Source organism: Chlorocebus sabaeus, chromosome 29, assembly GCF_047675955.1.
Source record: "Chlorocebus sabaeus isolate Y175 chromosome 29, mChlSab1.0.hap1, whole genome shotgun sequence".
NCBI lineage: Eukaryota > Metazoa > Chordata > Mammalia > Primates > Cercopithecidae > Chlorocebus > Chlorocebus sabaeus.
This window is the reverse complement of record NC_132932.1, coordinates 10,676,012-10,703,107: the sequence shown is the minus strand read 5'-3', so window position 1 is coordinate 10,703,107 and position 27,096 is coordinate 10,676,012. Positions and strand designations below refer to the sequence as shown.

Sequence of the window (27,096 nt, the reverse complement as noted above, 5' to 3'; positions counted from 1 at the left end):
GATAGTCATTGCATGGTTTAATAAAAACTGTAGGTAGCCAGGATGGCAAAACGAAATCTAGATTTGGTTTTTTAAAAAGTTAAAAATAGGAGCTCAATAAAATATCCCAGCTGCTTTTCTAGTTTCCTTCAAATTCTACCTGCAGTGATGGGAAAAATAACTCCACATTTGCTTGGAGCCTTGGGGACTTTTAAGATTTGCAAAATTTATTTGTGGAGAGTTAAAGCCCTCTCTTCATGCTCCTTCCTGTGCTGTTCTCTTCTTTCCCCTCTTCGCTATCTGATAAGGGATTCTGCCTTGGACTTGTCATGCCGGACACCCTTCAGGACTTCCAGGTATAACTTATGATGACAATATTCTGGCTGTTGATGCTGAGAGAAATGAGAGTGTATGGTCGCGAGTGCTTCCTTCTGAGTGCTTGAAGGGTTTACGTTTCCATTTTTAAAGTTTGACTTTAGTAGTCCTATTGACCCTAGGAATTAAGATTTGAGCCGCATTATTAAATTGTCCCCATAGATTGGGATTTTGAGCTCTAAGAAGCTAAAGACTTTGCTTGCTGACAGAGAGCTTATTTGGGAGCCAGCTTTACATTAATATTGTAATCGTACTCAAACTTATTTTAGGAGTCAAAGGGAAACCATGTAAAAAAAAAACCTCCCATATATCAAAGGAAAACGCTGATTAAACAACTGTCTTCCCAACCCCAAATTCAAACTATCTAAAAGCATAAAAGAAAATAAATTTCTTATTTGGCAGTTTGGTATTTTAAAAAATGAGATGTATTAAGTGTAAGAGTGTGTAAGTGTGTATAGGAGGTAAGTGTGTATACGTGCAGAGGTGTGTGTGTGAGAGAGAGAGAGCAAGTGAACAAGAGATTGAGATTCTCTACCTTGCAATAAAAGATGGCAAGGTGATAAATTAGTGCTCTCAATGAAATTGATTATACTGTGTTCCCATCCAGTTCATGTGGCAGCCACACAGATGCTCTGAAACACCTTAATGACACATTGGAGAAAACTTCTCAAGCGGGCCCCTTGTAGTGTTCTTTCCCTTCCTCCCCTCATTGGCTCCCAGAGTGAACATTGTGGATGCTGCGTACATTAGGGAAAGGGGCATGCAAACATTCCTCCACTCCCTCTTGCACAGAAATGTCTTTATTTTATATCTCAAGAATCCTTTAGACAATCCTAGGAGCCTAAATGCTAAAATGACAAATGTAAGTGATTTTGTCTTCTCAATGCTCAGATTTATCTATTCCCAGCTCTCTGGAGAGGCAGCACATATAGCAAAAAGATGAAGCAGCATCGAGCCACCTAGAGGCAATCTTATCCAAGCCTGCCCAGCAAAACAAAGCAAAGTTATGAGGCTTATTGCCATAATTGTAGATTAAATGAAATTGCTCAAGGATTGAAAGGAAGAAGTTACCAATGTACTTGAATTAAAGGAGTACTAGGGAAGATGGACCATTACAATGAAGCCCTCCGTTTTAAACAATTCAAGAAGTCTTAAGGTAAAAACCCTAATGGGATATATTGATAACTGCCGAAATGTAATCAATTGCCTTCCATTGAAATTATGAGAATAACTGATAACTTAAGAAATTTCAAAAATCTGTGTGTGTATATATATATATTAACATTTTTATATATTTGTGTATTTATAATATATAAATATTCCAGAAATTTTAATAAATATTAAATGCTCAGTTAATTTTGACCAGTACAAAAATAATTTAAAAATAGTATTTTTCCACTTAAGAGTATTACAGCTTTGAAAGGAGACCCAGATTTCAATGTCTATGTAAGTCTGTAAATGGCTTTATTGAGCTCTGCAAAGATTAATCAAAAGTTCTATTAGTTATTTATACATTGTTTTCTATATGATTAACAATCTACATCTATGTGTTGAATTATTATTTATGCTTAATAATTTTGAACCTGTATTAACTTCTTTTAAAATATTCTGTAGTATTTATAACACATTTACTGATCATTTCCATTTGGTGGCCTTAAACACTGAAAAGTTGTCACAAGAGTGATGGTTGATTTCATTGACTCTGGTCAATGCAGGACATTCTAGTGGTCAATAGGCACAGGCAATGGTACAAGCTCCTTTAATACAGGTAAAGCCTACAGCTTATTACCCAAATGAAGACAAAAGCCCTCAAGCCCCTTCCAAGGAAAGTGCCTCCCTCAAACAAGATCCTTCAATTTCCTGAAGACATTCAATCTTCTCACCCTCAGAAAGTTCCTTTCCTCTCTTGGCAGCTTCTCCAACTTTTCTGAGCCCTACCTCTATCCCTTCATGCCTGCCTGCTGCAAGAATCATTCCCCCTGTTACATTCGTGAATGTGAGAGTAGGTGATACAAAGATCAGAGTTCTTATGGCCCCATCTTCTAGCAAGGCTGGGTGACAGGCATCCTTTAGTCCTGCTACTGCAAAAATACTGCAGTATTTACCTTATTGAGGTCCACATAAACAAATGTTCCAGAAATGTATATATTTCTTTCTTTCTTTTTCTTTTTTTTTTTTTTTTTTTTTGAGACACAGTCTTACTCTGTCGCCCAGGCTGGAATGCAATGACTTTGATCTCGGCTCACTATAACCTCTACCTCCCGGGTTCAAGTGATTCTCCTGCCTGAGCCTCATGAGTACCTGGGATTATAGGCATGAGCCACCGTGCCCAACTATTTTTTGTGTTTTTAGTAGACACAGGGTTTCACCATGTTGGCCAGACTGGTCTCAAACTCCTGACTTCAGGCGATCTACTCACCTCAGCCTCCCAAAGTGCTGGGATTATAGGCGTAAGCCACCGCGCCCGACCAGAAATGTATGTATTTCTTAAAGAAAATCTTAAAGCATATGTTGTTGACAGAAACATTTGTTGCCTGCAAAGTAGTAGTCTCTTATTAAATCAAGCAGCATCAAAACTTTCCCACCTTTATTCCTCATCAGTTAAATAAATAATCCCTCAATTTTGTAAGCTTAAAAAATTGCATTGTTAATATCTTCTACTTGAGCAGATCTTCAAGTTTAAAAGACCCATGTAACTTTTTCAAAAACCGACCAAAATGTTAAAGGATTTTTGTCTGAGTTTATGTACCAAAGAGATTAGTTTACCAAAAGCAACAGTGGCAAATATAATAATAACTGTATATCTTGCTTCTCAAAATAATTCCTCAGACATTAGCTTAGTGGCTAGTATATTCTGTATTCACAGATGAAGATACTGAACTGTCAAAAGCTCAAATGAGTTGTCCAAACTGGCTGGTGACTGTGCTCGGCCAGGTGTAGTTAGACTATAATACAGGGGAGAGATGGTGAGAAATTGGCGGTGGTGTCACCAGTGTGTCTGTGACAGTTTTTTAACCCTACACATTTGGCACTGTGACAGAAAAAATAAAACTATGACCTGCATAATATAACTTGCATAGAACTGTTTTCATGTAATTCTAACAGTGTTATTGCATTTATGAAGTTCTGTCCTTTCTTCTTTGTGATGGGAGTCACATGGCCCCTCCAAGCCCCTTGATTTACCTCCTAGCACCAGAATAAAGCCTAAGCCTTTGTATCCTAGTATGTCACTGCAGCTAAAAAAAGCACACATTTGGAGATTTTTGACGGAGGATGGAAACAAGATTGAAGGAAAAGGAAAGCACACATATTTGCACCTTGCCTCTCATTATGTTGATAATTACCAGTGTGTTCGATTTTGCCCAAGAGAACTACAATATTCTGAACAAATGGTTTTAAAACATGTATTTTTTTTTTTTTACCAGTAGGATCTTTTCGTAAATGAAATCTTATGTTGAACCCCTTTTTTATAAAGAGACAAATGCCAAGCTTCCCTGGATGTAGATAACTCCTTGCTCTATTTTAAGGCTTCTTGAGATCCCCGCTTAGAACCCTACAACTCAGGAGGGTCTAATTTGAAAATCATTCTCCTAAACAATTGAATTAGAAACATCCTGCCTTGAGCAGAGGTCTTTTCTTAACTATATGTTATTGAGGGGTTGATTCAATCTTCCTCACCTCATTCGTTCCCCTCTTGGCATTTCTCCCCTTGAGCCCAAACTGAAACTGTCTTTTTTGTGTGATCTGATTAAATATTTCCTCATGACAGTGACGGAATTCTCTAGAAAAACTCCCCTTACTTTCACTGTTGTTCAGCCTTGAAGAATACTCTTCCTATTCAATAATAACTTATTGAGTATCTTCTCTATGCCAGGTACTGAGAAACCTGCAGATTTGTGTTTGTAGTCAGGAGATTCAATTCTACTTTGTATAAATCTGCTTTACTTTGCTTCTTACTTAAAGGAACCTTGGAGATTTTTTTTTCCAGAGATTTTTAGCCAAAAATTAAAAAAAAAAAAAGCAGGAAGATAAGAATTGTCATTTCCATGGGAATCTTCAATGTAATGGTACATACACAATTGAAATAAATGGGAAGTCACATACAATTATACTCAGAGAAGTGTAAGCAGACTTTGTAAAATAGTTGTTGCATTTCTTCATATTGAATAAAATAATAAATTATTTGAATAGTTCCATTATCTATCCTTAACTGAAACATACAGTGCCTGTCCTATTTCTTCAAAAAGCTTGTTAATATGCAATCACCTAGTACAACTGCTAAGTTTTGAAAGGTCACCCATGTTTTATTCATAAAGGGTGGTTTTCTGGAGGGGAAAAAGGTTACAATGTCATGTAATACCATATTCTGATGGAGGCTTTGCTTTCCAAGGTAGGTTCTAATGGATTGGATGGGGAAAGAGCGAGATTTGGGGACAGGGAAATAGCTTGTTTCAGAGCTTCAGTAAAACTGCATTTAGAACAGGAAAACTTTGAAACGGGGGCAGGGTGGGGGGAATTTATTCTACTTTTAACCATCAAGTAAGCATGACAGCCTCTGTTACTTACGCTCACAAATACTTGGCTTTCCCCTATGGCCAGCTACCTGGAAGGAAATATTTCCAGCCCCCTTGAAGTTAAAACTGTAGCCATGTGACCAGTTCTGTCCAGTGAAATATGAGTAGACGTGATTGTGTCACCTGAAACTGAAGCATTTTATTGACATTATTTGAACCACCTGCAGCTCCTCCTTCTGTCATGGTCATGGGGAGGGCAACGTTCTAGATGAAGAGATTAGTATCGGGGGTCTGCTTAAAGGACCACTGCCCCAGTAATTTGCACAAATGCAAATTTGTTCAGAATGATTCTGCATGGGAAGGAAATAAACATTTACTGTGTTGAGTCACTAAAATTCTGAGGTTGTTTACATAGAACATTATTGCCTTTTCCTGGCTAATGTATGGACCTAGTCATATCTTTTACACCTATAAAAAGTCAAGTCTCATCTTTTCACGGCTAAGCATAGTTAGCAAAAGAGGCCCTTATATTTACCTAGTTCATCACCCTTTGATGGCTGTTAATCCATCTTTCCAAGGTCATATATATTTACTAGAAACAGAATAGAAAGTAATTTAGCTAATCCTAATCCAAAGCCCTTTGTATAGCATCTAGTCTGTATTTCAAGATGAAATTATAGCAGTTGCTGTTTCCATCCTTGGGTAATCTTATCTTTTCCATTATTTTAAACTGCTCTTCTATGTAGAAGACAACAAAATTATCACCTCTAAGAATTTCTCCTTAAATTCCTCAAGGTGTCTCACACTCAACCACCGAAACAACATCACACTCACCTTCTAGGTGCCATGATTTATGCATCACTTGACTCTGGACAATGTCAAATATATTTCTTTGTAGTAGGGCTCAATAAATGTTTCAATTTAATTGAATGAAAAATTAATTTCTATTTTTTTCACCTTGATTCATTTGCACTGCATCTTTCTATGTGATCAGAAATCATCTGATTTCATTGCACTGGACTTAAGAACCTCAAAGTCATCTTTGATTTCTTCTTCTTCCTCAACACTAAAGGCCAAATGACTGCCAAGACCTTTCATGATATTTTTACTACATCTCCAAAAATCTATGTTCTTCTTTTCTGACTATTATTTCAGGCCTTCATCTCTCAAATGCAACGTATCTTTTCCATTTTAATTTCTGATTATTCCAATTTTTGTATTGGTTCTGGAACTAAATCATATTTTCTTCCTTTTATTTTATTTATGTATCATTCTTAAAATTTTCCTTCTGGTCAGAAAGAGCAATTTTTGTAGAAAGGAAGAGAGAGTTTGCAGTGTATAGGTTAAGGAGAGAGGTTTTAGAGCCCAACTCATCTGGGTTTGCATCTTGAAATCTGACTTTTCAGTTGAATGGCTGCATATCCTTGATCTCTTCAGTTAGAATTTCCATACTTCACTTTAGTCATGTAGACAACTGTGGCCTGATCTTGGCACTTACCATTTTCATGATTTTCGAAATCTCCTAATAAAACCTACTTATACACAAATACAATTACAGACACCCCCCTCACACACACACACACATACATTGGTAAGCAATGTGAAAATTATGAAAGATTTCTTAGAGAAGGTGAAGGAAAGGCCCTACAATGCATAGCTCCAAGCAGAACCCTTTTTTCTCTACCACTGCCTACTCACTTCTATTTGTTCTCTTATTTATTCTCTTCTGGGCTTTTTCCTTCTGGTATCTCAAATTTCTTGTCATTTTCCTTATGCAGAGCAAATTAGCAACCATAATTTTCTTGTGGTCTCACCCTTACTTTTAAACAGCTTCTAGAAGTGTATGTTCCAAACATATGCATTGTTTACCCTATAGTGATTTTCATTTAAGGTGTTCTCTCCATCTTTAACCTGGGATGATATCACTGTCCATATGTTTTGTGAGTATCCAATAGTTTAATGTATGTAAAAGCTTGGGAAAGAACCAATCAAATCCAAGTATTCAATAAAGGTTGGGTATCAGCATTATTATTATAGAAATATGAGTGTCTTATTTGGTGAGATATTTGTACATGACAATCACTGCTAGCACTTCTGGGGTCTAAATAAATCAGGATAAATATCAGGGGACAAAATACAGATAATTGCTAGATCAAGTCGTATTCTGTTTTGTTTTGTTTGGTTTCTGGAGATGGAGTCTCACTCTGTCGCCCAGGCTGGAGTGCACTGGTGCCATCTTGGCTCACTGCAACCTCCACCTCCTGGGTTCAAGTGATTGATTCTCCTGCCTCAACCTCTCAAGTAGCTGGGACTGCAGGCACACACCACCACACCTAGGTAATTTTTGTATTTTTTTAGTAGAGATGGGGTTTCGCTATGTGGGCCAGACTGGTCTTGAACTCCTGACCTCAAATGGTCTGCCTGCCTCGGCCTCCCAAAGTGCTGGGATTACAGGCCTGAGCTACGGTGCTCAGCCTCAAGTCATATTCTGATGCAGGTCATGCAGGTCTTTTGGGGGCTCTCATCTGAGCAATAACGAGGGACCCAGGCTTTTTCCATCTTGTGTTGCCATGGGTGGAAAGGAGCACAAAAGATACACGGCCAGGCTAGAATAACCAAACATCATTTCTGCTTACATTCCATTGGCTAGAACCAGTCATTTCCATGCAAAGTAGGCTGAGAAACAGTTGTTTTCTACTGGAAGAGGAAATGTGATTGGTGATCCAATCCTTGATGTAAGGTCTGTGTTATTACAAAAGTAAAAACTGTGGCTAAGAAAATCTCAAGGTAATATGCATGAGTAAAATGTTTGTAAAACTTTTGTACAAGATTAAGTTAAAATAAGATTTATTGACAAGGAGATATGAGGCATACCTTTTGCTCTACCATTTTCTTACCCACACATTTGAGGCAGGCTGAACTGAAATGTACCCCAACCCCCTTGTGTATGATTCTCACCTTCTGATATTCACTCCCTTGTGTAGCCCTCTCCCCTTGAGCGAGAGCTGGGCTGGTGATTGCTTCTAACCAATTGAATATGATAAATGTAATGGGATTTCACTTCCATGATTAAATTACAAAAGATGAGATCTTCCTTTTGTTATCAGACTCTTTCTGTTGCCTTCTGGATTTATATGCTCTAATAAAATAAGTGATCATGTTGCAAAGGCCAGGTTGGCAACGAATGGAGGTCCTCAGTCAAACAGCTCTCCAAATACTAGGTTCTGTTAACACCCTGAATGAGCTTACAAGTAGATCATTTCCCTGAAGTGGGACTTTCAGACAAGGCCCCAGCCCCAGCTGACATCTCAATGGAAGCCTAGTCAGAGACCCTGAAATACAGGACCTAGTGAAACCATGCCTGAGCTCTTTACCCACAGAAACCGGAAAATAATGAATGTATCGTTTTGAAGTGCTAAGTTTGCTCTAATTTGTTACACAGAAATAGACAACTAATGTACTGTTCTAGTTGGTGTTAAGATTGCCTAACACATATATGTATACATGTGTGTGTATACATGTATGTATGTATTAACATACACAAATGTATATATGTGTACATATACATATATGTGTATCTCCAGTTTGAATTCAACTAAATTGTTTTAGAATGTATCCATATTTTATATAGAGAAATTGATGCTTCCAAATCATCAGAGAGCATGCATTAGTACGTTTCAACCAATATGAGCCAACATAGAAGATGAAAAATACAAATTTATGGTAAAGTGCAGAAACAGAGAAATTTAGGGTTAGAAAAAAGGGAAGCCTTAAGATATGCAAATATTAGTTGTGCTAAATAAGAAAGGTGAATCTGAATCAAAGTTTAGGAAGCGTGTGAAATACTAGCACAGACTCTGAAGGTTGATGTGCCTGTTTGTTTCTTTTCCCTTAAAGCAGCTTAAACAGTTTGATAAGGGTTTTTTAAATCTATATTCATTTCCTTTTTTAAAAAAGCCAAAGTCATACATTGTCTCAATTTGTGTTCACAAAAACCAGATGCATTTTTCTGAAAAGGATGCCTGCACTCCTGGCTCCCTTCCTCACTCCTCTCATAGGTTCAGATAGAGCCCCAGTATTATATCACAGGCCATGAGGTAAAACCTACACTGTAACGAAGCTGCACAAGGTAAAGCCTCCAGTTGAAGTAATAACATAAAATGCATTGGTTTAGAGGCGAGGTTTTTATTTGTTACTGTGGTTGCTGCTATATTTTAAGAATATATTGTAATGAATGATTTAATTACACTTCTACCCAGAGGCTTTGCAAAAAGGATGAAATCTTAAAATGCAACAAATGGATTAAATGGCTTCTGTGTGTGTATAACACACACTTTATATGACTCTGTGTGAAGAGGACAGTGGGATCAGTGATTTGTTGGTTGATAGTAGAATGTTCAATTCGACCTCATTCCATGTTTTTTCCCCTTGGACCCAGAGGACAGTGCCAAAAATTTTAAGTTGACGCTTAAGCAGTTTCAGGATTTTTCTTTTAACTTATTAATAAAAGACAGTTGGTAAATTAGCTATTTTTGAGTTTAATAGCAGAGTTCACCAACAAATTTATCCATGTTTCCTCAACTCTTACTCCATGCAGATAAAACTAAAAGGACCATTTTAACTTGAACTTTGGATTCTGTGACAAACAGATACTCTTACATACACTTTTATGTATCAAGGCCTTTTCCTGTGTAAATGGATAAAAGGAAGAAGGTATCCAACCCACCTGTTCTCAAATGACTGTATCCAGGATCCTTGCTTTGATTGGCTCAATCTCCAATTTAAAAATGCAAACGTGCCTGTGAGAGTTAATGTGTCAATACAGTCATACTTTAATACGGATGAGTTTAGTCTAAGATGCATTTCTGAACAATTTAAGTGAGATACATAGGGTTGGGGAGAATGGGACTTAGGATAAAAAAGAACAGGAAGACCATGATAACTTAGAGGAGGAAAGTGCCATTCAATGCACAGTGTAGTGAGTCGTGTAAGTGGTACGGAACAGCTTTCAAACACTAGGACAGGAAAGAAGGGCTAAGAACAGGACCACTGGTGTATATGTTTATATACTGGAGCCTGTAATTGCAATCTTCCCAGGAAAAGAAACAAAAATGAATGGTGATTTGGGGTGTGCAAATTCAACTTCCCCAGGTTTTCAGATAAACATTTTTAAGTATTCTTTTTCAAAACTATTTTAAATTATTATTGTGTGTGTGTGCATGCACACGTGAAATCCTAAAATTCAAATTATTACTGCCTTGATGGATTTTCTTATTGCAAAATTCTTGATAAGCTCTGCTAAGCTGATCTTTCTCTCCCGCTTCACTGGTGCCCCAAACATGTGCTTTGGCCACCTCTGGCTACAAATATATTATTGTTTCAAGTTCTTACAAACAGAACACCAAAAACAAATTTTTCTGACCATTGACTATGTCTTCAAAACTACCATTTTTGTCGTCTTCACCTGACATGTCCTTTAAAATATAGTCTGTTCAGAGTGATTTAATTTCTTCACCAAATACTAACTTGCTCAATCCTTGCAACTTTTCTACTACATAGGGTTAGCAGATAAATAGTATGCCTAGTTAAAATCAAATTGCAGATAAACAAATACCATGTTAATATAAGTATGTGCCAAATAGTTGCTAAATCTGGCACCTACAACCTCAAACTTGGAAGTGTCCATTACAAGTCTTTATGGACCATTACATGCAATGGCGGGACCATGAGTGGACCAGACACACAACGTAGAATCTGAAGGACCATCTGCCCCATTTACTCAGTGACTTAGGACACATCAAATATTTCAGAACTAATTGGAGGCACATCTTCTATGTATACAGTGTGTGCTCTGAGTGTCAGTTTAGGTGCTGGCCATAGCAAGATAAAGCAACAGCCCAGTAGAAAAGCAGTGCTTTTGGACGCTGAAAATATAATATTCAAGTTTTACTCTTTTCAGGAGGCATTTATTTTTCTCAACAAAAGTTTAAAGTGGAGGTCTAATGTATGCAGTATACAAAAACAGAACTTCTGTGTTTGAGAGCAGAGACTGACTTTGCAAATTCTTGGCTCCTCCTTCATTGAAGACCATGGCAATCTCCAGTGACTTGTATGGAACATCTAGGGCTCTACCTGACACAGCATGTAAGCCACGCTTTTAATCCACTAGCTTGAGTGCAATGCTGCTAACAAGAGAAGACACTGAAGAGAAAAGAAGAGGTAAGAGATACCTCTTGTGGGTGTTCTGGCCTCTTTTGCCACATTCTCTGTTAAAAACCTGCATAGTTCACTTTGCATGAATGCCATCAAAATAAAGGTTTTTTATTTTTTGCTGTTTTTTTCTTCCTGTTTGGCAATATAAGGAATTCTCTTGGCCATTTAATGATTTACTATGTACAAATTCCCATGTCCAGATTTGGTGAAACAGCCCATCTGAATCTGCCCTAGGCAAAGAAATAATATCTCTGGCTAGATATAACATCAGTGTAAAATATCTTAATATGGTTGGCCGGATATGCAAATTCCCTGAAGGTATATGACCTAAGGGTCATATAAGAAAGAAGGCAACTAATGGGCCACCGGGAGAAAGATTTTGTTTTGGCCAGGCTTCATTCAGGACAATTTTTCAACCTCACTTAGCTAAAGGCAATGCTAAAAGCCACTTAACTCAAAGATCGGACTGTGTTGGTGTAAGTGTTTTATTATTACCACTTTATCCAAGTCTAAGAAACGTGACTCTGAATCGTAAGTGAATGAAGCAACTCTTTACCCTTTACAACCAGTCAGGTCTTTGGAGTTATTAAACCAGCAAAAAGAAACAGTTTGTTCCAGCATTTAGATGGCAAGTGTGCTCACTAAATAAATCTCAACATAAATAAGGTTCTAAATCTATGCATTTATTAGGATTCTTTACCAGTGGTGACATTTCTTTGGCCTCTCTTGGAGTTTCTACTTTACTCTTTTAGTTGAGACAATCACACTAGGAGGAAATATAGCATTGGTCATCTCCAATCTTCAGAACATGCCCTTCTTACAGAAGTATAATTCAGCGAGTCTCGGAAACATTTCTATCAGAACAAAGGGGTTGAGTAGGCACAAGCTGAGAACATTCTGGGGAGGAACTACTTTACTGTGTTAAGTGTTTACCTGGCATTCTATGGCATCTTCACGTTGGCTATAGACACACTTCAGCCACAAAGCTAAAAAGAGCAAATGTGCTTGTCTGGCTGCCTTGCCAGGTCTCATTATCTTAAACCCGTCAAAGGTACATTTATTTTACTGAAAACTTAGTAAGTCAGTGTCAGAGCTACTCTTCCCATTTTTACAAATGGAATCATACATCAACTTTCAATTACCAGGGATATCTGGTAGAAGAAAAAAATTCACAGATTAATTCTGAATCTTAATTTGGCAGTTGATTTCAGCCTTCCCTTCTTCAAGACAATTCTCAGTGAGCAGCCAGATGATCTAGAAAGTGACTGAATTGAGTAATAATAGTATCAACATTAATTATATGACTATGATTTTCAAAGTGTTTTCACATTCATCATCTCATTTAGTTTTCACAAACTCTCTGTGATGGAGATAGAAAGTGTGAGCTTTATTTCTCTTTCAGTGTGAGAAAGCAGAGAATGAAAGTTCAGATCACTTGCCTAGGTATTTGGCCTGTTTCTCTCTCTATAATACTATACCTAGATAATCCAAGATTTAGCAAGATTTACAGGTACCGCTTTGTTACCTGTACATTTATATTTGGTGAGCTGACAATGAGCTCATGAATTGAGGATATAAATACAGCAAACCTGGTTTTTAACAAAATGTTTTAACACTTTCACAGGATTCCTTCCCAAGATCCTGGGAACTCAATTTTGTGAATTTTCTAAGTACTGTGTGAATTTACTAAGCCACCTTTCTCTTCTTTCTTTTGTTCATGGTTGTTTTATTCTAGTGAGTAGTCTAGTCTATAGAACAATGTAAATCTTAAATGGTTTATACGTTTTATACTGTTAACTGGCCAAAATACAAGGCATCATTTACAATGGGAAATGGAATAACAAAGCTTTGTTCAAATGAAAATGTCCTAACCTATGCTGTTTTATATTCTAGATTCAAACATATGATCTAGAAATTTAGAAGTTTCCAGAGAGTCAGATATCCTGCAAAGGCCTTTTCACTTCTTCTTACCACATATAAATAAAAGAAGACATTTCTGAGGCATGAAACACCGAGTCTAACACTCATTTGTCCTCTTATCATCTCCCTGTCTCTTCTGGCACAACAGTATTCCATTCCTAGGTTTGGCAGAAGATGAGAAGCAGAGAAAAATGAAATGGAAATATCAATCAGAGAATACTTGCCTTTATTGTATTTTCTTTCCTAAAACTAATTATTCTGGCTTGAGAAGGAAAAGAATAATAAAACACTGTGAATCTTTACTTGATTTCAAGATTTGCTTAGAGCCAAAATATTGGGTAGGGCTTAGTTTTCCTTATGTTAGCTACAAGTTCAAACCCTTTCATGGGTCATTTTTCCATTATTTCATAACATATTTCTCCCCTTTCAACCAAAAAGTAAATACTCTGGTTTAGAAATGACAAATTTGGTTTTCACTTTCAAAATAGAGCTAGAATGTAATTTGAAGGGTCAGGTTAAATGATATGGTCAAAAATGCTAGCGGCCAAACTCACAAATTTACACCTCAGCCATTTCCAATATATTAGGAATTCTAAGTGTCTTGTCACCTTTTACATATTCTACTGAGTCCACAGTCCTGGAAGGGGAAGCCTTCCTGTGTCATTTCCACAGCTTCTCCTCCTCAATAAATGTTATTTATTTTTCAAGATTCAGTTGACACATCAACTTCTCCTAGCCCTCCCTGACTTCTCAATTGTGTTGTTAGCCTCTTGTGGGTATCTCGAAATCCTAGACACTTTTCTTGGTGCTGTTTGCACATGATTAAACCTGCAAGGTGGACCTCATTTTTGCCACTTGACACATACAGAAGCCAAGGTTCAGTGAGGCACAAGAACCTGCCCAAGGTCATGGTTGATTCAGGATTTATTTGTGGTTTGAATTCAGAGCTCATCTGTAGACTGTGTGCTCAAGGACTCTACCTGGGAAGGCAAGTTGGTTTATGTTACATGTACGTGAAGAATCCTATCAAGGTTATCGGTCAGTTTGGAAATGCTCACTAGGGAAATGTTCTAGGCTAAAATGCTAACCAATGTGCTACAGGACTCTGCCATAGGAAACTAGTTCAGTAAGCTACTTCATGGAAACAGGAACCCTTAATTGAATCAGTATTGGAAAGCCATACTATTCTTGGATATTTGCAGCTCACATTAGCCTAGTTAAGGCTTTAAGAAATCCTGCAAGGAAACAACTGGTTGAGCCTTGTTTTATTCATTGGATCTCAAACTTATTTGATCATAGAATATCCATATCACCCTTTAGAAATAATGCTTCCTGGAGAAAACTGTGTTGCAAGGTAGACCCTGGGGGCCCTGAGGAACAGTTTCTCCATCTGGAGCAGACTAGGAACAGTTTCTGAGGAAGACTCTTACTCCTCTAGGCTGAGGTGGAGGACATAGCCATCATACGATCAAATAACTTTCCCACCGCTCAGCACAGGATTAGTTGTCAAGGCATTAAGATGTTCCTTTAATCAGCTCCACATGGTATCTGTACTTCTGGTCTTTACCCAGGATGGCCTCCTGAAATTCTCTGCTCTCTTTTATGCTTATCCAATATCTTAATGTGAGGTGCACTACTCGGAAGTCTCATGTGTAACGCGAATGAAAAACAACAGTCCCTGTGTTGGGAATAGGAATGTGGATATCTACTCCCTAGAGTCATTTTCCACCACCTCCCACATGCACCAGAATGATCACCTCCATGGGGTTTGGTTTAAATGCACTTTTCTAAATTTTATAGTAGGTTCAGGCAAGATGAAAAGAGGGTTAGATTTTTTTTTCTTTTTTTTTTTTTTTTTTTTTTTTTTTTGAGGCGGAGTCTCGCTCTGTTGCCCAGGCTGGAGTGCAGTGGCCGGATCTCAGCTCACTGCAAGCTCCACCTCCCAGGTTCACGCCATTCTCCCGCCTCAGACTCCCGAGTAGCTGGGACTACAGGCGCCCGCCACCTTGCCCGGCTAGATTTTTGTATTTTTTAGTAGAGACGGGGTTTCACCGTGTTAGCCAGGATGGTCTCCATCTCCTGACCTCGTGATCCGCCCGTCTCGGCCTCCCAAGTGCTGGGATTACAGGCTTGAGCTACCGCGCCCGGCCGAGAGTTCGATTTTTTTCCTGCATTATTTTACCTATTCACACACTTGCTTTTACTGTAGTTTACCTGGATGTTAGGTCACTGGAATACTTTAAGGACCATACAATGAATGGTCACATCAAAGTGAATATTTTAATTATTGTGTAGTTGTTGGCAAGCCTCCCACCTATCATATAGCACAGTGTTTTCAAATTGAGACTCCATGGGACAATTTTCCCTCTCATCTCAATAACTGCAAAATCTCTCCCACTTGGTTTTAGCCAATAGCCTGTTATCTTATAAATCTTTGTAACTGATCACATTTCCTACTTTGCTTGGATGTCTCAAAAGTAAATTTAGTGCCAAACTTTTGTTTATTTTCAGCAACTTTGTAATATCCCTATGGAAGTTACACCTTGCATATTGGTCTTATTCTGTCCTAACTTTTTTCTTATCCAAGTTTTTCCTTTACCAGAAGTCCTTCCATTATTTGTATTCATCCTATATTCACACACACATACATATATACATACATACATGTACACCTATGTGCACGTATTTATGAACAAATTTAAATCCTTTGTGGAATGGGCTGGGGCATAAAGAATTAGTGTGTGTGCACATCTCTCTCAGTGTCTAGCTTAGTGCCTTATGATAGAAGGTACTAGATAAACATTTCCAGATTAATAAGTGGGGAGATGAAATTTATTTGAAACGTCTTCTATGTCAAATTCTCCGGCAGCTTTATTAATGCTAACCTTTCTATTACATCCACGCTGGAAAATGTTTCTGAAGCATTTGCCTTATTATCACTTACCAAAGGAACTTCACAAAAGATCCTGCTGGTGTATAACTGTGCGTCGCTGATGACGGCTGCCAGGGTGCAGTGCTGAGAAGTGCTGAGAAGGAACTGGGGCTGACTCCAGGCCTGGAAAGAGCAGGGTTGGTTAATGTTGTCTCCATTGGATACAGAAGACGAGAGTTGTGCACGGCCACCAACTCACCATTCCTACCTAACGGGAATGTTGTCCACAAAAGAACTTCTTTGCCTGTATTTAATCCATGACATAGAAAAGAAACCAGTGTTCTCTTAAACAAAGACGTATTTGGCCACTTAATAGTTTCCAAATATTCATTTGTTTCTGCAGTTATTCCTCCAATTGGTGTCAAAATCAATTAAAGAAAGAATCTTCAGCTTGGCATAGTTTTAATTCTGTTAGCACATTAATCTTCTATTGCCCTAAAGGTTTAGGATATCACTAAAACTCTTTCCCATTGAGTCCCACATGTATTTTTCACACAAGCAAGATTAAAATATATGTAAGCATGTTTCCGAACACGCTGGTATAAAAACAGGGATTAAATTTTACTCACCACACTGCTAACTAAATTTCACAGATGTTTTATGTGAATTAAGGATTGTAAAACACTTAGAACAAAAGAGCAAGTGCAGTGATTACCTTAAACTCAGTTTTAATGCCAGACAAGTTATTGCATCTGTTACCAAATGGAATTTCAAATTAACAAATCTCTACAACCTGTTCATACCATTAAATGGAACCCTGGTATTTAAATGTCTAAATTGTAAAAATTTCAAGTCATAGGCATGAATTAATTTGTTTTGAAATTTAATACTTTATGGAACTTGCGCAACGGAAGTAAAATCGTTTCGTGTAAGACAAATTATTTTCCAGAATTCTAGCCTGCCCTAGTCTTTAACAAAATCATGTGACCTTTCTAACTGATTTTAATATTTTGGTTCAGTGCCCATAGAATAACCTGCCCACTGCTGTCTCACATAAAGTTACTTCATTATCACCAAGAATCTGTATAAAACCTTCTAAAATTCTAATCTTGGGGACAAAATTAAAGCATAGCTAGGTAGTAATCACTTTCCACGGAATGGTTGTATTTCTGAGTGTTCATAGCATTACTTTATCCAAATAAATCTCACATAACTATATTCCCTGAAAGGTATAAAATAAAGTGGATTGAGATGGATTATACTAATTAATGGATATGAACTGGCCTTTCACCCCAAGAGTTGTGGACAAGTTCACTCTAGGAACTTAAATCAGGGTTTGCTGTTCTAAGCCCTAGCAGACATCAATTCACATCATATAATTTGGCAGAGCTGGCCCAGAAATGAACTTGCTGTGGATTTGATCCTCCCAGTCATAGTTGGGGCAGCACAGGGAAAGAAAATAAAAGCATGTACAGACACACACATCCAAACCATTACAACTGTCTGAATTTTGTGAAAAAGATCGAAGGCTCCACTTTAAAAAGTTCTACTTGAATGTACTGGTTACCAATGAAAATCTTATAAAATAACATTATATCATAATTCATCACTCCGCTCTTCATTCAGTTGAAGACTGAGAAGTAATCTATTTATTTATACCGTCATTTAAACCTACTGGATATTCATCCTGTAAAACAAATAGAATTTGAGGTATATAAGCATCATCAACTTTTACCTGAGTTTCTCTGTAGCCTGATTAAAAATAAATTCCATAAAGAAATAACATTTTCCCAAAGAACATACCTTTTCTGAAAATACATATCTCATTGCATTTACATCAAACTCATTGTAAATATAAATAAATGTACATATGTGTGTTTGTATTAGTCTTATTTGTAACTAGCCTATGAGACAGCTTTTCTGTGAGTCCCCCACTTTCTGTGTTAAAAAAAAAAAAATCATGGACAGCAATCCCAATGGTGAGAGTCACCAGTCAAGCCAGGACAGAAGGTCCCAGAGGAACCCCCTGCCAACTGAGTACTGCAGGGCTTGGGGTCACGGGTCAGACAGCCAGTGAGGGCGCTGAGCTGGTTTGAATAAGAAAGCTGTGAATGACAGAGGGGCGGATGGATTTCAGGGAAGCCTTCTGTCATGGTGACCATGCTAGCATGATGAAGCACTGCTCGGGGCCTTGGAGAATAATATTGCTGTTAGTGAATATTTGTACACTTGGCAGTAAGAATATTATTTTACTGTTAATGCAATTTTCTCAATACTTGGTGGCTGAAATACACAGCACAACCTTTCGTTAAAGGTCACATATCCAAAAAAAGAAAAGAAAAGAAAAGAAAAGAAAAGTACTCCTGTTTTCTAAAAACAAAATATTCTTTCGTTAAAAAGAAAGAAAAAAGCTATGTGAAGTCCATACCAGATCTGAAGAGTTTTAGCTGAAACATTTATTTGTGTGTAGTCAATGCAAAATTTGTTATGCGTTTTTAAGTTCTAAATACGGAATCTATTTGAATAGATGTTAGAGGCCTCTACCTGAAACATCCACATCTAGTTGTAACAAGTGTGATTAGAATACATTACAGCAGCCTCCTAGCGGATTTAGCTTAAATCAGCTCTGCCTCATCTCTGCATTTCCGTTTTTAGGGCATTTGAAAATATGTTCCATAAAGTCACAAATAAGTTGATACCAAGATATTTACATGTCTTATTAATAAAATTATAATCATTGTACATAGGGAATACTAGTTAACTCTCCTTAGTAGTAACTTTCGGGCTGTTCCTTAGATTTATAGCTGACGATTGACTGATTTAGGAAGGGTGAAACAAAAATTATTATGTGATTTTGTAAGTATGAAATTTTATGAAAAATCAAACCGTGCACACAGAGCAATGGAATTTGGCAAGTAACTTACAGTGCAGCATTCTATTTTAATTATCAGATAACTATGCTTTATGTTTCTGATCTGTAAAGGGGACGGAATAAATTGTTCTAGTTTACAAGCTCTTTCCTGTTATCTGTCTTAGCACCTCCCAACCCACTGTTTTTTCTTCCCTAAGCTTCAGTGGGATGTAAGCCATCTTTGTGTTCCTAATATTAAGACAGAGAATAAGAAGTCATAAAGAGTCTACACATTTATAAAGATCAATCATGTGTGTTCTTTTTCCTTTAATGCATTGTTAAAGAGACTTTCTGCATCAAAGTCTATGATAAGTTCATTCTGATGGGAAAATTAGAAAGTTGGACGTATTTATACCAGTCATGGGGAATGTGCATGTAGTTAAATAGGTCATTTCCAATTTTAACAATTCCACCCCCAATTTCATTCAGCATCTTTGACACAGAAACCCAGTTTAACTCCTCCTGGGAGGGGTAAAGCCCTGGAGCAGCAATTCCCCGAGTGGGGCCGGCGCATCCCTGGGATAGCTCCTTTACTTAAGAAGACTTTCTCCAACGTGCCTGCTGCTCCCGGCAGATGTGCTGGTGAGACACCAGGGAAGGAAAAATTATTTAAAACATAAAAGGAAATTCACAAAATGTATTAACTGCCATGGCTGAAGGAGACCAAAGAAACACCAGTTGTTTAAAAAAAAAAAAAAAAAAAAAGTAAAATAAGGGGCCCAGATTTGAGCTCATGTATGTTTATTCATCTGTAAAAACATTTAGTGTGCCACCCATACCTTTATTTCCTTTCTAATTTTATATGGTGTGTTTAAGCTCCGGGATTTGTTTGTAGAACAATTAGTTTACAATTGGCAAAGATGCCAATGACTAGTTTCTTCTCATTGGAGAAAGTTAATTAATTTCTTCCTCGTTGGCTTCTGCTAATGGAGGCAAAGATTGCATTCAATACCATTTTTGCTGTGTTTACCAAAAGCCAGAGAAGCCAAAACCTCTTGCCAAGTTTCTTCAAGTCGCAATCTGGAATAACCTTTAACTGCCCGCATAATTTGTTGAGACTACACACAGAAGAAACAATGTATGTAGTAAAAGTCTTGCAAGGCATAACAATGGTTACTGATACAGAGGCGGATGGCAGAGTAAATTGGGTCATTGACCTTGAACCTCTAAAGGCCCGAGGTTAGATCTGGATTAAATCACGAGTGAAATGATCACAGAGGTTTTGCTTCAAAAATTAGCACTCAGGTTGATTCACTTTGACAGGAAAAGGCGAGGGTGCCAGTGACTAAATTAAATAGAATTAGATTGTTCTGCCTAAGTGGGGCATCTGCTGAGGATGAAGCTTTATTCTCACACATCTTAACCTACTGAATACCCAAGTTGGATTTTTTTTAATAATATATGGTATAAAAATAGTTTTGAGATGGCATAAAGGATATCAAGATAGCACAAGAGGCTAAAAATGTACAGTGGCTGCACTAATTTGGCAAAAATAGCTTAGAAATTAATTACAGTTGAGTGCCAGTCCTTGGAACAGAAAGTATTCTGTTAAGTTTATATTCAGTTTCCCCAGTTACCAAGTCTCTCACCAGTATTTGGGAAAATATCTCCAGTCATCTGATGAATGCTGTGATTGTGTAGGACCTAAAAATCTCAAAAGGAAGACCTATTTTAAAAAAGAAGTAAACCTATATCTGATAAAGAGGTACCATTTTTAATGAGTATTTTGAAAGTTCTGGAAACTATGTAAAATATTTTACTATTATAATTATTTCAATTGCTTTCCAGAGTATAGCATAAGAAAATTTCAAGTAATAGAAAAACAGAAATTATGCAGTTATAAAGACATTCTTTAATTTTAATTATTTCACTTCAAGAAAATTGCATTTTATTTACTTTTTGAATAAGTATCACATTCACGTTTTAAAAAATAAGTATCACATTCATTTGATTCAGATTTCAAAAGCTAGTACAATAAAAATTACCCTTTTACCTTGTGTTCATTTCATTCTTTTCTCATCCTATAAATATTTTTGTGAATCTTCTAGAGATATTTTTACTCAGATGCAATAATCAAATGTATATATGTTGACTATGTGTGTGTATATGTATATTGGATACCTTGTTTTGCTTTTACAATACATATTTAAAATTATTTCATATCAGTAACAAACAACCTTATTATGCTCTTAATTAGCCATATAGTCGTTTACCTAGTTTTCTTTCAATCCTCAGTTGTATAAAGGGGAAAGCATTGGTGAGGTGTCAGTATTTCTGAAGTGACTTTTTAACATGTCCCAATCTCTCTTTCTTTTATACAAAAATAAAGATAAAAAGAAAAGAAAATAGATGGCAGGAATGTACATAATCTTAAGAAAATTAAGGCAAAGCTCTGCAGTAGTGAGATAAGTAGGAGCCATGAAATTCAGCAACATAAGATGTGGGGTTATGTTACAGGGAGGATGTTGAAGAGACCTGAGCCAGCATGCACAGTGATTGAGCCAGGAAGTCTCAGAGTGTCACCGCGGGATTCCCGTCCACCCACGTTCCACATGCACTTTGGTACCACCTGATTGCACTTGCCTACTCTGACTTAAATATCAATGAGGATCCTCCATCCTTCAGCTGGCTGGAATTTCCAAGACAGTGGCCATGATTCCAGGACCCTCCCACTTAAATGGTATCCATGTTGTTCACCTGATCCAAAGAGATTCAGTCAGAAGACTCCTAGGAGACCTGCTATCTGTGCCTTAGCTTCCCAAGACCAGATAATTTACTATTTATCTTCCCTATCTTGCCCTTGGCATCGTATTTCACTCCCCCCATCTTTGAGATAAGAACTCTTCAAACTGCATAGGTCCACCATGAACATCAGCCCTGCACAAAACTATATTCTCCATACAAATTGATTGTGCATGCTCTGTTGATCAAATATTCTGGCATAAATATCTGTGTTATTACTTTCCTTGGGTCTGTCTATAAGACATCTTGAATGAGGACTAAAAGACATGGAGAGGTGGTGGTGTTTACAGATGAGATGCTACTAGATTCATAGTACCCAGACTCCCAGTGCCATTGCCTTTCAATCCCCATATTTTTTTTTAACAGTGTCAGGTGTCTTTCCTCACCCAGATGAGGGGCTCGATGTGATTATATCTTCTATTTCTTCTGTAACCACATCCCAATGAGCTTGACCTAAACATATTTTTAAAATGCTTATCTAATGCTTCACATATAGTTGGTACCAAATAAATGTGTGCCTCCTGTGTGACTTTCTCCCTTCCTTCAAAACATAGGTTCTGAAGCTAAAATCGCTCTTACTAGATAAACAACTACCTTGTTGGCAGGCACCAGTGCCTGACACATAACAAGCACACAATACATGTTTGTGGAAAGCAGTGATTTTGAAAGTGAATCCATAGTTTACTGGTCTTTACTAAAACTCTGAATCTCAACCTCTCACCCTATGAAAGGGGTATTATAAGTACTTACTTTGGGAAGGGAGAGAGGGAAGGGAAAGGGAGGGAATAGGAAGAAACAGGGGGGGAGGGGAGGGGAGGGGAGGGGAGGGGATACAAGGGGAGAGGAGGGAAGGTAAGAGGAAGAAGAAAATCTCTTAGTTACTGTATATAGTAGGTGCTATATAGTACCTGATGGATATAGTAGGTGATTACCTAAATGGGATTCACATTTTCACTTTCTTCAGTATCCCCTTTATGTGTTAAGCCATCTCCCTTTTTTCTCTACTCTTTTATTCATAAGCATGAATGATTATCCTAAGAAAGCCCCAAGGGCTCATGAAGTCCTACAGTTAACTAAATGCAGCATTTAGTAAGCTCAAATATGTTCCTAGGTAGCAACAGGACAGTCAACCAAAAAACCCCAAGCTTAGGGGAAACTACATTTTTAGTAGTACCCATGAACCCCATTTATAGCTTCACTACTACTCAAGGGATCCCAAAATCTGGCATAACATTTTGGTTTGTAATAGTCAACAACACCGAAACTCATAATCACCAACAGTAGAACATCTTTTTGCCTAGTCTGTCTTCTGTAAATTAGAATTTTAAAACTGTTATTGTCACCATTGATTATAAATGAAGACATAGGAAAGTCAGGAGTTAGGAAAGTTGATTCCCTGGGTCACAGTGGGTGGACTAGAATTTTCTGTTATCCACAATGAACAAAAGTTTCCTCTACCCCTAGCTTTTTATTTTGGAAATGTTCAAGTCTATGAAAGTTGTGGAAGATTAGCACAATGAACACCTAAATACTTAACAGCTGGATTCACCAATGATTAATATTGTGCTGAATCATGTGAAAGTAAGCTATGGATGTCAAATTCTGCACATCTAAACCCTTCACGGAGCATCTCTTCAAGTGCAGGGGCATTCACTACATTAAGTAGTTATCCTACCCAAGAAAGTTAACATTGATTGAAAATGCCTTCCAACTGCATTTTAAACCACATTCCAGTGTGTGCTTGCCCTGGGGGATTTTACTCTTGGAGAATTCTGCTCTATTAACTATGATGATAGATGCTCAGAATCCCACCCCTTAATAGAAACAGAAGGGCAGGGAATTCAGAGGAAAGAACAGTCTTTGAAGGTGCATAAACTTTGATTTGAAATCTAGCTTTGCCATATGGTATCCATGAACTTGTCCAAATTTAACCACAACTAGCCTCCCTTTTCCCATAATAAAAGACAGGAATAAGAACACCTATGTCGCTTGACTGCTAGGAGATTACATGAGACAAGGGATATAAAGAAGCTGACCCATTGTTGATCCTCAATAAATATTGGTTGTTTTCTTATGTGGTCCGTACCAACAACAACAACAAAAATGACCACACCTTGGAACTTTCATAGAAAAAGATATCAAAAAGACAAAGGCAAAAACAGAACAAACAAACAAACAACAACAACAATAAAGCAAACTTTCCTGGAGTTTCACTCAGACCACAGGAAAGGGACTGAATGAGAGAGAATACTTGGAACTTCTCCATTGACATTCTCCAGCTTGCCTGAAACAAAATGCCAGCAATTGTGCCAGATCTCCCCAGTTGGAGAATGTGTCAGGATTTCAGGAATAACTGTGTGTGTGTGTGTGTGTGTGTGTGTGTGTATACACCTCCAATAGGCCTCCACCCCCCAATAGGCCTCAGTGTCTGTTGCTGTCCTCTTTGTATCCATGAGTTCTCAACTTTTAGCTTTCACTTATAAGTAAGAACATGTGGTATTTGGTTTTCTGTTCCTGCATTCGGTTTTTTAAGGATGATGACCACAAGCTCCACCATGTTCCTGCAAAGGACACGATCTCATTCTTTTTTATGCCTGCAGAGTATTCCATGGTGAATATGTACCACCTTTTCTTTATCCAGTCTACCATTGATGGGTGTTCAGGTTGATTCCATGTCTTTGCTATTGTGGATAGTGCCACAATGAACATATGTGTGCATCTAAATTTAATAAAACATTAATAATGTAAGTAGTGGTGGTAGAAATTAGCAGGAAAACCTACCTTCTACCTATTCTATTTCAATCTGAATCTTGCCAGACAACAGAATGAGCTGCAGCTTAGGTAAAGTGTTTTATTGATGTCTCTAAAAATCCCAGTTTGTTAAAAAGTATCAGGCCTACATTCTGAGGTGAGTAACCAAAAAGAAAAGGGCATCAGTAAAGTGGTTCACATTTTCTAATGCATTTTAGGGACCAGTCACCATCTAAACGCTCCATACACATTTTCAATTAATCCTAATTAGACAACCTGTATACAAAGGTACCACAAATAAGCAAAGTGAAGCTGAGAAGTATTTATTTTAGAACGGTGTAAAAAAAATTGTCAATAATTCATCTTTAAGCTTTTTGAGAAGACTGAGTTATCTATTTCTTCCTTCTTCCTTTGTTTAAATACATTACGTTCCTCAGAGAAGTTGTAAGATATTATGTTTTATGTGGTCACAAGAAGTAACTGAAGCCAGTGATAATGCCTAATGTTGTTTTAATTAAGCCCTCAATTAAGAATTTTAAAAGTTCCAACCTCAGGTCTCTCTGTGGCTGGGTTCCTGACCTTGGGCAATCTTTTCCCACATAACAAGGGCTCCATTCTTTTAAATAAAAATGTATCTTGATTAAGGAACTCTAGTGGTAGTATAGTTTTAAGTAGATAATAGCTGACATGGACTTTTTTTCCCCTTTAGGACCACCAGAAAATTAAATATTTTTGAAAGTCAAAACAATGTTGCTATGACTTTCAATGAGTTTCCATTTCCATGCTGCCTCCAAACTTCCTGATTCCAGCTGGGATTGTGATCAAAAATGCAAAAACATATGTAGAGAAGTTATTCTTCTGGAACATCTGACCGGAAGCAGGAAATGCAAGATATCTCATGGGACTGCCTGTTATCAAAATATACCCAGTCCAGCACTGCAAAGACAAGAGAAGTTTGTTTGTTCAACACCCAGATAAAGAGAATTATAGAACATTCTGGTATAGATGTAGCACTGGGAAATGATATGGGACAGAAATGCGCCTTGTAAGTTCTAGTCCCTGACTCACCCTGTATCATTATGTGACCTTGCAAAGTCCACCTTAACCTCTGACTGCCTCATTAAACACTTCTACACAACAGATTTTTACAATAATAACTTTAAAGCACATCTCCTTTAACAAAACTTCTAAATGGGAAAATCCTTTTATTATCCATGGGTAAAATGGAGATTTATACTCATAGTAACTGCTAAAGGTTACCATACACTCCATCCTAATGCTCAAAAAGAAAACTGACTTTGTTATTTGAATTTAAAATTATACATTTTGTTTTTCCTGTAAGTCCTGAAAATATTTACTTGAACTTTTTCAATAAAATCAAATTTCATGAAAACATGTATTTTAATTACATAATAATTAAGTTTTATCCTCTTTATAAAAAATAGAAGAAATTGAAGGGAAATATTCTTCAAGAATTCTAGCCAGGTATTTTAAACCCATCCATCATAAAATCATTGGCACACAGCAGGCAACTGGAAAAAGGATACCTTTTAACCTCAACTGGCATAAACGTGTGTATTTATTTTTAAGAAGTGAAATATAAACAGACATGCTGAGAGCCAAGTGTTTTATGAATAAAAAAAAAGATTTCATACACACACACACACACACACACACACACACACACATACATATAAAACTTTGGCCACCGAGGATTTATGTGGATGTGAACTCTATTTACTGTTAGTATTAAGGAAATAGTGGCTTTTTAACAAGTTACTCATGCCTGGAAAAAATCCCAGTTTTGCAAGTTATCCAGGATTCTTTGCCAACTGTCCGTGGGAATCACTGGGATGGGAAAAGTTCAAATTTGTTTTAAAAGAATTTGCTTAATGGAAAATTTTTTAAAAAGTAGAAGAAAACCAGTAACCCACTGTGCTAATCTTTTGGTTAAATAAGAATAAAATATGGTCTAGTTACTTTATTTTTCTTCGATATTATTTTAAGAAAAGGAAAAAACCCCCAAATTTTCCATTTTTATGTTATCGCATAAAGTCACATTTAGGACTTTATTTCAGTTATCCAAGGGTCTGATGACTTGCTGGCTTTGATTAGCCTAAGATTATACCAAAAGGGGCTTGGGGACTTTGGTCAGAGGCATTAAATCAGATGACTTGACATGGCTTATCTTATGTCATTTTCTTTAAGGTCTTTTTTTTTTCTGTTTCAATCAAACAGCACAGTCTAGCTACATTATTGCTGTCAATTTCAAAACTACAAAAGACTAAAAAAGCCAAGATTAAAAGTTGTGTCATTTACAGTTAGAAAGCCAGAATAATTGTATATTTTCTGGAACCTAAAAGGTGCCCAGCAGTGTTCCAAGTTCTTTTATATATATTAACGCCTTTCAAGTTTCCTTACAACCTTACGGTTTTACTCTCCTTTCACAGGTTTGGAAACTGAGGCCCAGGGAGGTTAAATAACTTCCCCATGCTACACAAACAGTAAATGGCAAAGCAAGGGCGGAAACCCAGGTAGTCAGGTTCCAGAGTGCTTGCTTTAACCTCATAAATTATACCGCTTCTAAGAAAATCCAATGCACAATTCTTTTGACCAAGAGATTTTATTAGAATATATCACAAGTTAATGTGATTTTAATTTGATATGACAGAACCCACTTTTTATAGAGTAAGAAATCATAAAATGGAAACCTTGCTTTTCCTCTTATGACATAATAGATGTGAAATAGCTTCTCTTGCAGCCATCCATGCAATGGGTGTGCTTGTTCTAGTTTTATTCTGCAAAAGGACCCTCGGGCA

General features: G+C 37.2%; 1 long non-coding RNA gene across 1 annotated transcript; it reads left to right on the top strand.

Annotated features, from left to right (window-relative positions):
* On the top strand, positions 1-22,116 carry LOC103231241 (uncharacterized). The gene is made up of 3 exons (XR_005236797.2): positions 1-335; positions 1,246-1,510; positions 21,242-22,116. It is a non-coding gene; the product is annotated as an uncharacterized lncRNA (long non-coding RNA).
* Positions 22,117-27,096: the final 4,980 nt, after the last annotated feature.